This window comes from Lactuca sativa, chromosome 1 (genome assembly GCF_002870075.4).
Source record: "Lactuca sativa cultivar Salinas chromosome 1, Lsat_Salinas_v11, whole genome shotgun sequence".
NCBI classification, from domain to species: domain Eukaryota; kingdom Viridiplantae; phylum Streptophyta; class Magnoliopsida; order Asterales; family Asteraceae; genus Lactuca; species Lactuca sativa.
Genome location: NC_056623.2, coordinates 102,619,102 through 102,630,589, shown reverse-complemented (window position 1 = coordinate 102,630,589; position 11,488 = coordinate 102,619,102).

Below are 11,488 nucleotides of genomic sequence, written 5' to 3'. Positions count from 1 at the left end.
AAGTATCAGGTATTGCTGGATATTTTACAAAGAACTTAATGCAACTTTTCTGATCTTAATTAAGAGCTTATTTAAGTTTTGGTTAACTGAATAAGGTAAAAGAGAAATTACTAGAGCTTTTTAGTTTTTCTCTGTACCAGCTTAGATAGAACACATCTCAAATAATCAGATCTAGATCAGTTACATGATTAGGAAAGTCGCAGCAAAACTGAAACCGTTTTTATTATTGATTTTCATTTTGTTTAATATCACTGCAATTTTAGTTTTTAGTATAATTTAAAATTCCCTTCTTTTATATTTTTGTATTGACTAGATGTGCTTGATGCAAAAAGGGATTGACCATTAGGCTGCGTCCCTGAGGATTCGACCCTAGTTCCCTATGCTATATTTTTAGTGCAACCAGCAGTGATAAATTTATTTGTTTAATACGTGTGCGACAGCGTGTTAACAAATTGGCGCTGTTGCCAGGGAAACGGTCCTTTCTAATAGTTTTATGCCAAGAATTTTTCGTTCAGGTACACCTTTTGTTTTTGATCCAGAAATTGAGCGAACTACAAGGAAACTAAAGAAAGAAGCAGCAAGACAAAAACAATCAGCTGGTCTCTTTGGTTCATCATTTTCCATACTCCCAATAACCTCCACACCACAAGGCACTCCCTTGTGGAACGAATCAGATCCGTTTTTTCCAAAAGTACCCCTATCATCACCTCAAAAACAGCCCATATAAAACTTATTCCCCACCTTCCTCCGTTAAATTTGAAACCACAGACTCTTCAGAATCTGAATCTGAAGAATCAGACATGAGCGGAAACGAAGACGATGCCGAAAAGACTGTTCGCAAGTGGGCAACACAAGTGGTTACCCAACAACCTCTATGTATCACTTTTCCAGAAGTCCAGAACTTCGAACTTAAATCTAGGTTGATTCATGTTCTTCCCACATTTCGTGGAATGGAAAATGAAGACCCACATAAATTCCTCAAGGAATTTCATGTGGTTTGTTCAGGAATGAAGTCGCATGCTGTCACAGAAGACCAAATAAAGTTAAGGCCATTCCCCTTCTCACTTCAAGATTCTGCAAGGGAATGGTTATATGAACTCCCATATGGTTCCATCACCACTTGGACAGAACTTGCAAAGTTGTTTCCAGAGAAATACTTTCCAGAATCACGAGTCTCCAGACTTAGAAGAGAAATCCTTGGGATCAAACAAGGAAAAATAGAAGCTTTACATACTTATTGGGAAAGATTCAAGAAGCTTCTGGTATGGTACCCACAACATGGGTTCAGCGATTATCAACTCTACAATTGTTTTTGTGAAGGCGTGACACCTATTGAGAGGTGCTTGATAAATGCTTCTAGTGGTGGTTCTTTGGGTGACATGACCCCAACTGAAATCAGAAAGCTAATCGAAAAGTTGGCGATCGAGTCTAAACATTCTGGGAATGAAGACGAGTAGTATACAGATCAACCAAGAGGAGTGAAGGAAGTCAGCAATGTTCATCTGGAAGCTTAGATATCTGAATTGACGAAAGTTGTTTTGCTCATAACCAAAGAAAAAGCAGCTCCAAAGAAACAATGTGGGATTTGCTTGAAGACTGATCACCCTACTGACATGTGTCCAATATTGCAAGAGGATACAGTTGTAGTAAACGTTGTTGGGGGCTACCACTAGAATTTTCAGAATAATTATCAGCAGAAACAACAATTTCAGCCTCTACCCGGATTTCAACAGGAACAAAATTTTCAACAACCGGGTTTTCAGCAGATATATTTTCATCAAAATTCTCACTTGCAGCCCAAATTTCAGAACTCGAATTTCTAGAATCAAAACTTGCAACATCAACCCAATAGCTCTAGTATGGCCTTAGAAGATATAGTAAAGAGTCTTGCCACGAGCACCCAAGCATTCCAGACCGAATCTAGAGCTAGTATCAAGAATCTGGAGCAACAGGTGTCTCAACTTGCCACTTTTGTGGGTCCTCTAGAGTCTAGAGGAAAGTTACCAGGGCATACTGAAAACAATCCAAAGCATAATGTGAGTTGTATTTTATTGAGAAGTGGGAAAACATATGAAGGGCCAAGCTCATCTGAACCAAAAAACAAAGATGAAGAAGAGTTTGAAGAGGTTCTGATAGAAGAAGGAGATGTGGAAGGGATAGAAAAAGAAGCTGAAGCTGAAGAGTTTGAAGAGGTGTTGGTTGAAAAAGAATCTGAAAACCTGGAAGAAAAAGAAACTCCGACACTACCCAAGCCAATTCTGAAAGAAAACAAGCCACTGTCGGCCTTCCCATCGTGAATGAGAAGCACGAAACGTGAGCGTGAGGACGAGGAAATTATGGAATTTTTTTGCAAAGTTGAGGTAAACATCCCATTACTTGATGTTATAAAGCACATCCCTCACTATGCTAAGTTTTTGAAACATTTATGAGTTTCTAATAAAAAAAGTGAAATTTAATGAGATTTTAAAAGCTGGCAAAAATATCTCTTCTATTTTACAAAAAGATTTGCCTCAAAAATGCAAGGATCTGGGGATTTTCTCAGTTCCTTGTAAATTGGGAAACCTTGATTCTCCAAAAGCCATGCTTGATTTATGAGCTTCAGTCAATGTCCTTCCCTATTATGTTTTTGAAAAATTAAAAATGAGAACTTTACAAAAGACCTAGACAATTATCCAATTGGCTGACCACTCGACAGTACATCCAAAAGGTGTACTGGAAGATGTTCTTGTTCAAGTGGATAATTTAATTTTTCCTGCTTATTTTTACATTTTAGACATGGGAAACTTGGAAACTTTAGATACAAACTCAATTATTTTGGGAAGACCTTTTTTGAAAACTGCTAAAACCAAGATTGATGTTTTTGTTGGTATTCTTTCTATGGAGTTTGATGGTGATATTGTGCACTTCAAAATAAATGATGCTAAAACTCTAGTTGATAAATTTTCTATTAATTATTTGGGTATCAGCAATCCTTTTTCTGAGAACTGTTGTGATTTTTCTAATGATTTTGTGCAATATTTATTTTTAGACAGGAAACTAGATAATTATACATTGAAAGAGCTGAGCATAGACAAGCTTGGGGAGATGAAAGAGAATGTGATTTCTTCTAGAGGAGCTGGTACAAAGTTGATAGAAAAAGCCAAGCATGGGCAGGATGAGAAAAAGGTGATTTCTAACACGAAACTGAAAAAGAAAATTCAGAAAAGAAGAAGTTGGGTTCTATCAAGAAGACCGGAAAAAGAAAAAGGCTCAAAAATCTAAAATTTGAGTCATTTGATAAAGATAAGAAGTTTTTCCCGGTTGATGTGCAAGTATCAGATCCACCAGTCTTTCCATATTTGAAGGGATCTAGACTGACAAGAAAAAACGTTGAGCTTCAGAGAAGTCCCAGCCACACAAGTTCATAAATCTGGTTGGGCAAAGTCGAGCCAATGACTTTAAAAATGCGCGACTTTTCGGGAGGCAACCCGATGAGTAGTTTTTAGTTTTTATTTTTCCACTTTCAATAAAGAGATGGTAACAGTCCCAAGCAAGCTTGGGGAAATCAGAGGATCGACAGAGTTGCTGAAATTCGGATTTTTCTCCACATGTTCGTCAAAATCAGATTTCTGCAACCTTATCAGGTATATTCATTCCTAGTTGCAACCTTTTGTTTTCATATGCTTTATTGAGTTGTTCATTCCTCTCTAAGCATTACGGACAATGCATCATTTTAAGCTTGGGGAGGAGGTTAGTGTAACAAACTTGCATTTTTTGTTAAAAAATTTAAATTTTTTAGTTTTTATTTAAAATTTTCAAATTTTTTGCATTTTCCTGTTTCATTTACATATAAAAATTTCAAAAATCCAAAAAAAAAACTACTTTATTTTCTGTTTTTATTTTTCTGCATTCATAATAAAAAAACCCAAAAATATTTTATTTTTAATTATTTTTATTTTCTGCATATAAAAAATCAAATTAAAAATCTTTAAAAAATATTTTACATGAGATGAGGATATTTTTTACATTCGATAGCTCTGTTAAGATGAAGTGTGATAGTTACCAAAAATAACAGTCTCATTAGAATCAATTTTAAGAATTGTGTTTTCAAGTGCTTTAAATGTTTTCAATATGAACCAACATAAGGGTCAGATAATTTTTACAATGGAAGTGTGGGATGGAAAAATGAACAGTGTTTTGAAAATAATTTCCTTGAATTCCTTAGAAAGAATCTAGATTGGATGACCCTTATCATTCCTTGAAGTACTGAACCCTATTGTTTATGCGCCTTTTGAGGTTGGGAGGCAACTCTTATTATACCCCCAAAATAGTTATCATTTTTGAAGTATTGAAGATATGGTGGGCCTCATAGTAAAATATGCACCTAGTCAATATATATGTTAGAAATGGTACATCAAGCAACTTCATGAAATCCGCAAATCAAAGTTAAATCCAAGTCAAGTTCAAGTCAAAATCAAGAAGCAAGCAAGTTAAATTTGAAGAATTGATCAAGACGAAGAATATGTGTGGTATAATGAGATTGATCCCTCGATAGTGGGATCATAGGGGTAACCTTGGATTTTCTGTCCGTAATGGAGTTTACCGCATTTACTGGACGAGTTCGTAAAAAAAGGAGACGTTAGTCAGGCTAAGTTTTTATAAACGAATTTTCATGAAATGATTTTTAAAAATACACTATTTTCACAAATATAATTCGGTGTAAAAATTATTTGCTCAAGCTTGGTTTGACTTATTAAATATGAAATATGAATCATTAATATAAGATATTGTGAGTGTTATCTAGGTAGTGATTTCATTGGAGCTTCCTCGTTATGAAATCTGATCACGTAAACAAAAAAAAGAGTGAGGTACTTCAGTTTAAGTTTTTCTTTATTTTATTCTAAATTCTTTTTAGGTCATCTACATCTTTCAATTTGTTTATAATGTTTTATCTTATTCTTACTTGAGGGCAAGTAAAGTTCAAGCTTGGGGAGATTTGTTAGATACCATTTTATGCATTTTTTAGGGTAGTTTTTATTATCATTTAGCATCATATTTTGTACATTTGAATGTCATTTATTTAAATAATGTTCAGCTCATGTCTTTCGTTAGAATTCCCGTACTGCTTATGTTTTTATGTCAATTTCAGATAGTTCGAGTGGAGCAGTGCTTTGGGAGCAGTTGGATGCGTGTTTGGAGCATAAAATGAAGCTTGGAACTTTTAGAGTAGGTTGATGAATGCTTGAAAGATGCTTTTGTCGAGAAACATCTGATCAAATTGATCACACGAAGATACGATTTGCAATCTAATGTTAAAGGATGTTCCTGGCGGCTTTGACCCCCTATCAATATTTTGACCATATCTCGAGAACTGTAATTCCGATTGTTGCGATTCAAAATGATCTGAAAAATAGAAAAAATTTCGGACGTCTTAGGCACAACATGAAATCGCAAGTTACCTTCATTCGATCTCATGGAGCCTTTTTGCGATTACAGGTTGGGTCGCAACTTGTCTTCGAGGTTCTTTTGTGCCCAAAATTCATCCGGGAGTGAAAACTCAATACCTGCGATTGCAAGTTGTGTACATGCGATCACAGGTTGGCCAAAAAGTATCAAAATAGCATCCTACAACATTAAAAGGGCATGAGACGTGTTTTCTTCAAAACCTGCGATCGCAGGTTGTGCACATGCAATCGTGGGTGCGCCGTTTTTGCTGTTGGACGTATAAATAGACCATGATAGCATCCCTGTAACCGAAGTTGATGATTCCAGAGGTTCCAGACGACGAAAATATGATTTTGGAGGTGTTTCTTCTCCGATTTCAATGATTTCGGAAGATCTGAAGACTGTGGATCATCTCCAATGTTTAGTTTAGTAAGATTTAGTAGCTTAATGTATCTTTTCATTTGTTTTTATCAGATTTTAGCCATGTCTGACTAAATCCTAGTTTCCAGTTTTGCAAAGATGAGTACTTTTCATGTTATGATCATTAGATTTGGTTTTTGATTTGTGTTTATCTAGATTCTTCAGTTTTGAGCTTAATGAAGGTTTGATTTTAATTCTTGTTAGTCTAATCACCTAGCTAGGGTTTTATTGTTCTAGTTAATCAATTAACAGAATCCGTAATTGTTCTAATAAATTGGTAAAAGTAACAAGTATCAGACTGGTTCCGTTTTGGGATTTAACTCTGGTATAAACTGTAAAAATCATATCTTTACGCTTCCGAGCTTGTGAGAAGTATTAGGTATTACTAGGAATTTTACAAAGAACTCAATGCAACTTTTATGATCTTGATTAAGAGCTTATTTAATTGAATAGTAAAAACTTACGATTAATTAACGAGCTTATTTTGGTTAACTAAATAAGGTAAAAGAGAAATTACTAGAACTTGTTAGTTTTTCTCAGTACCAACTTAGATAGAACACATCTCAAATAATCAGATCTAGATCAGTTACATGATTAGGAAAGTCGTAGCAGAACTGAAACCGTTTTTATTATTGATTTTCATTTAGTTTAATATCACTGCAATTTTAGTTTTTAGTTTAATTTCACACCCCCTTCTTTTATATTTCTGTATTGACTAGATGTGCCTGATGCAAAAAGGCATTGACCATTAGGCTGTGTCCCTGAGGATTCGACACTGCTTCCCTATGCTATATTTTTAGAACAACCAGCGATGATAAATTTATTTGTTTAGTACGTGTGCGACAACGTGTTAACAATCATTATTGTTATCTATTAAATAATAATTTCATAGTAAATTAAAATGTTTATATTAAATGTTATCATTATGTAGAACATGCGATAATAAAGACATCTAGTTATCTATCTTAAATATTATCATTATGTACAACATATAATAATAGAGGCATCTTTTTATCTTAGGTAGTAAATTAATTTTTTTGTATCCTAAATATTACTATAATTATATAGAACATATGATAATTGCGACGTCTTTTATAAGGTTAGAACTTAAAATTGTATTACATACAAGGTTGTAAAACACAAACAAATGCTCTGCATCTTACTTAAACTCGGCCTCCAATGGAAGCGAGCTTGTGTAACTCAGCCAAAAGACACTCAAATATTACTCAAACTCAATCCAAATCTAAAAAATCCAGTCCAAAATCATTCCTGAATGTCTGAAACTTAATTGGTCACTTGTCAATAAAGACAACCTCCCAAAATAAACGAAGGGTAATTTATAATACACATACAAACACAAGATATAGAGTTACATAAAAACTTAATTCCTTGATGAGAAAACACTAATCCAAAATAAGAAAAATACAACGAATTAAAAATCAAATATTCAACTAGGTTCATTAGTACATGCGTCGTACCACAACTAAACCTAGTTGTGCACCTATGTTTTATTATGGTCAGATTTATGCACTACCTAACCTAAGCGATATAGTTGATTTGTTAAAAATCTGGAAAAAATCTTAGTTAAAACTTTCTCTAAAAAAATACTTATAAAACCTTAAATCCCAATGTAGGTTGAAATCGCAAGAATAGGAGAAAAGTGAAGAAGAGGTTAACTCACATGTGCCATTGGTAGGGGATCCCTATTTCCTAACCAAACAACCAGGACAACGTCTAGTCCCCCAAAACAACCAAGTAGAGACACTTATCTCTAACGATGAACCGGAGGAAGACCCGAAAGAAAATTCAGAAGTGGAATCGGAAGATGACATGGATGGGGATTCGGATTTGGTGGAAGAAAAAGAGGAACCGGTAACCCAAGAGACACATATCTCCACCCGTGACACATCACATCAGCTCTGGAATGCATCACACTAAGGAAACAATCCGAAATCCATTCTGCCTTGCAGGAGCATCACCAAGAAATCCTCGGATCAATTCCTTAGGACCAAAGCCAAAAGGGTTCCATACAGCCCCTTTCCGGACGAACCAATGAAAAACAAGCCACCATTGGCCAACCATGAAGAAGAAAGATAGAAGGGGTATGAATTCGGACAATTTGCAGGGACAAAGCCCAAGGACCCTACATATGTTGAATCTCTATCACTACTATTCAATCACACCCTCTGTTTGGGTAACCAGATCAAGATGGTAAGTGATAAAGTAAGTGTTGTTGAAAGCAATAATGTCAGGCTCGCATGGAAGATTCAACAATTGAGAACTCTAAGGACCCATGACTACAATGTTATAAGGGATATGGTCATGGCTACCTATAACTACAGAAATACACAGGAGGAAATCCGACAAGAATCTAAAGGACTGATGTGGATGGAAGTGGCCAGGCAATTGAAGCGGATGAGAGATCTTGGGGAATGAAAAAAAGGATCCGAGGTTTGGAATAACAAGTCCAAAATACTGAAACCATTGGCTCATAACTTCGAAATCAGTTCGGAGGGTGTAGCACGACGAGGGGAGGTATGGCGTTGATGGATGAAGAATGAACCTTGGTGATAAAGTAGAAGGAACATGTAGGAGTGTGTGAAATAAACTGTGGGTTGCTTAATAACCCTCAAATAGGATTTAAATGCTTTCCATGTAAACATTTTTAGGGTTTTTTATGTGCTAGTAAAACATGTAAAATGATGTATGATACAAGGGAATTATTAATAATCTATCGTATGAATTTTATGCAAACATTTTAATTCATGCACTATAACGAATAAACTAATTATTCAGTCTCATACCAAAAACAACAACCATAAAAGCATGAAACTAATAACCTATTGTTGGATCAATAGGACATCCACAATTCCTCCACGAAAAGGCAACCCCCAAACCCGTCCAGCAGCAGAACCAACAACAAGGCCAATGACTACACAAAGAGGGCGATCCCATACGAGGCCAGTAAGAAAACTCCCGAGAACTCCAACAAACAAAAACCTAATGAACGATGCTCCACCACCCCCACCTTTGATGATGGGACTTCCCCGAACAACATCTGAACTGGAGCAACTAATTGTAGACCGCCTTATGGCTCTAACAAATGCTAGGAGCACGAACGATGAAACTCCATTCATAGAAATCGATGGAATAGCAACAAGACCACATAGTAGTCCAAACATAAACTACAATGAAAACCGAAGGGCTTGTTTGTACCAAGACTTCATGAATTAAAAGCCTAAGAACTTCTACGACAATGAAGTAGTCATAGGTTTAAGAAGGTGGTTCAGGAAAAGGGAATCAATATTCCAAATTAGTTACTGTGCTGAGGATAGCAAAGTATGATTTGCTACTTGCACTCTCCTCGACTCAGCCTTGTCATTGTAGAACGGGCAAGTGAAAACAATGGGCATCATTCCTGTCTACTCTTTATCTTGGGGAGATTTGAAGGCAATGATAGTAGAGCAATACTGCCTGAGGGATGAGATCTAGAACCTAGAAAATGAACTCTGGAACCTAAAAATGAAGGTTTCAAACATTAAAGTTTACACTTCGAGGTTCAATGACCTATCCCTTCTATGTCCGGAACTTATAACATCTGAGCACAAAAAAATTGAACATTATATTTGGGGGTTGGCACCTCAAATCAAGGGAATGGTGATATCTTCAAGAGTTACAAGCTACGAAATTGTTAAGAACCTAGCCAAACATATGACCAACAACGAGGTCAGTCGAGGATCCTTAGAGACAAAAGTTGAAACTCATAGTGTTGAACCCAACAAATGAAAGCGAACGGAGGAGATAGACGTGTGGAAAAGAGAAAGAAGATATATGTTGCAACAACAACAACTCCAACTCCAACACCTACACCCTAGAAAAACTATGCAGAAAAACACCTCATGTGTTTCACCTATAACCGAAACCACAATTGGGAATGTTTTCTGTGACAACCCTATGTTTTTCCAAAGCAATGTAACACTCAAAAGTCTAATACAACGAAACTTTTTGGAATCAGTTTTGGGTTACACCAAATGATAGATATCGTGCCAAGGTTTCCAAAAACATAAAGAACATTCAAAACCGAGTTATAATGAAAAGATTTCGACTACTCAAATATTCACGACACACCCGGTAAGTCATTATTATATGTAAATTAAGAAGTTTCTATAAAATGCATTTTAGCCTTAAGTATCTAACCAAAAGCCGTAGATTTCGTTAAATGGTGAACGTGCATCAGAAGATCGCCAAATTGGACCTCGTATGAAGAAGTTACGAATTTTCAAAGTTTCGTAACGGTAGTAGAGAGCTAAAAACTTGAATTGAAGATCGAACGATATTTAGCTAACACGACCTAAACGAGAGTTGAAGATCTCCACAATAGGAGTAAGATGATAAAAAGACAAACAAAAACTGAAGTCGGCTAAAGAAACTATGAATTTTTAACGGACTTTAGCAGTCCCGGCCTATTGAAAGCATAGCATCAAAAATAAATTCAAAACTAGTCGATAGAGTCTAAAAGAAAGTTGTAGAACATAATCTCATCAACATGTAGATATAAAGAATGCGAAAAACGGAGCTCGTACGCAAAAGTTATGGAATTTAGAAGATTGAGGCTGGGATTACGCCCAGCGTAACTCAGGAGTACGCCCAGCGTACTCAGGTGCAGGGTCGAGTCCCATCGGCTGCAACTCTACGCCTAGCTAGACACGAGAAATAGCCATGACGCAAAGTTACGCCCAGCGTAACCGAAGTACCCCCAACGTAATGCGTACGCCCAGCATACTCCGGTGGTACGCCCAACATACTCGCCTTTCTAGCCCTATAAATAGAAGGCATAAGATCTGGATTTTTGGCACACAGTCTCAAACTCACACTTACTCTCACACACTTGTAAGCACCAGAAGCCATCCCGACACCCTTGATTTCTGCACCCGAGCCCCGACGAAGGTTCTACGCTACCGAGATCCCCGAGAAGCTCGAAGGCGCAACTTTCCACGGTTGAAGTTCTGCTCAACTCTAGTCCCACTCTCCTAAATCCGAACAGGTGAGTTCATACCCCTACTTTCCAAGTCTTTCCATGTTTTAGGGGGGGGGGGAATACAAGTACAATACAAGAAAACGTATCGATTTATATAGATATAAATACAAGTTCTATCTTATCATTATTCGATATCAGCATTTTACTTTACGAAAAAGGTTAGTATTTCACCAAGTTATTTTCAACAAAACTGAATACATTTTCAGAAAAACTATAATGGGTGTAGTTTTGCGAGTTATTCACACATTTTTATGTAAACATCTTGAAAAACGAAAATACTTTCATCTGAAGCGAAATAAAGACTTTCTTATCGTAAATCTATTTTATACTAAGTGATGTGAGATATTCAACATCAACGTACTCTTAAGTATGCATTTCAAGTCCTGTATTATAAGCCATAATCTCTTGGAGGGATAGCGTGATACTTGTGTATTGATCTATACGGGATTGACAACCCCGCACCTAAACTGTTAGCTACAGTTAGACCGGCAGGTCTGGGGTGACAAATGTAATAACACTACAACACCTGAAGAATGTTGTTACAGGTAGTCTGTGTTAATAGTATGGTTATAAAACTCACACGAAAGTATAAAAACAAGATTGATT